Below are 1,369 nucleotides of genomic sequence, written 5' to 3'. Positions count from 1 at the left end.
ATCATAGATTGAAAAGCAAGCAAACCCGAAAGAGCATAAAACCATAGAAGAAGATACTTAGATCGCTAAGAACATGAACACATCTATTACTTCACCATGAATGATTGCAGATCACAAGATCACCACCGGGATCCTACCTTGGCGTGGATCTTCCTCGCAGGGTGATCACGCCGGCCATGGCTTAGCTATGCTAATCCCTAGACAACTGCACGACCCTTGGCTCTTGAAGTGGTGTCCCTCAAGCTCCTTCTACTTCTCTACTACTTCACATCAAGTACGTCATCTTGGATTTTGGCATTTATAGTCTGGAGAGCACGTGCCGAAAGTTGGAAGGTGAGGGGGGGAAGGAAACCCCCAGGCCAATCATCCTGGGTAGGTCCAGGCCGATCGTCCTGGGCCTTCCTTTTTCCCTCTAGCATCTTGCTTCGTCCCCAAGTCTTCTTAGATGCTCTAAAGTCTTGTTTTCACTTGCATGTGGGCCTGACACGTCGGTAGCTTTGGGATGAGATTGATGTTTGATAACTTTCCATATATCCACTTGATCCTCTTTGATCCCAAAGTGATCCTTGCCATATCTTCACAAACTTAGCCCTTAAGTCATCTTGGAGGATTGTTTGCCAAAAGCGAGCTCGAGAAGGGGACTAGGAGACCCTAGGTCGACCGGCTAGCACCCCTATAGGCTTATCGGCCTAGGCCCTTCTTGGGCTTGCTGGCCTTCGTCTTCGTCTAGTTCGTTGCTTGTTTCAGGCTTTATCCAAAAATACACTTTTAGGTCCAATTTCCTATGAAAACAGAATATCCTCCAAAATATGTTGCACATGTGAAAATGATTGGTTTATTAGGTGTGGTTGATAGTGTAGGTATTAAATTCATGTCATTCTTAAAGATAAATAGGGATAAAAGTATGTCAATAATGAGCGTCAACAATCTCCCCATGCTTAAACCTTGCTCGTCCTCGAGTAAGTCTTCAATAAAAATCATCGTTGCCTTTCGGTGTTCAATCCTGCACTTGATCACACACAAGAAAACATAATGCTCTCATAGGATTTCTCAATTAATATTCAAGTTCTAACCAGACTTTTCTAATATGGAGGATAGATATCATTTAAGCACATCCCACAATAAATGAATTATCTTGCTCTCAAATTTAAACAAATCTCAGAAGATTTTCAATAAAACTTTTTAAAAAATAAACTGAATCAAGATCCACAATTTAAACTTCATTGCAATTGCTCAATGTTCTCTCAGCTCATCAAGTCTCTCAAATCTGTACTAGAACTTCTCCGAGGATAGATATCATTTAAGCACATCCCGCAATAAATGAATTCTCTTGCTCTCCAATTTAAACAAATCTCAGAAGATTTTCAAT

The sequence above is a fragment of the Setaria italica genome, chromosome III (assembly GCF_000263155.2).
Source record: "Setaria italica strain Yugu1 chromosome III, Setaria_italica_v2.0, whole genome shotgun sequence".
Taxonomy (NCBI): domain Eukaryota; kingdom Viridiplantae; phylum Streptophyta; class Magnoliopsida; order Poales; family Poaceae; genus Setaria; species Setaria italica.
The sequence above is the reverse complement of the archived record's forward strand: the minus strand, read 5'-3'. Positions refer to the sequence as shown.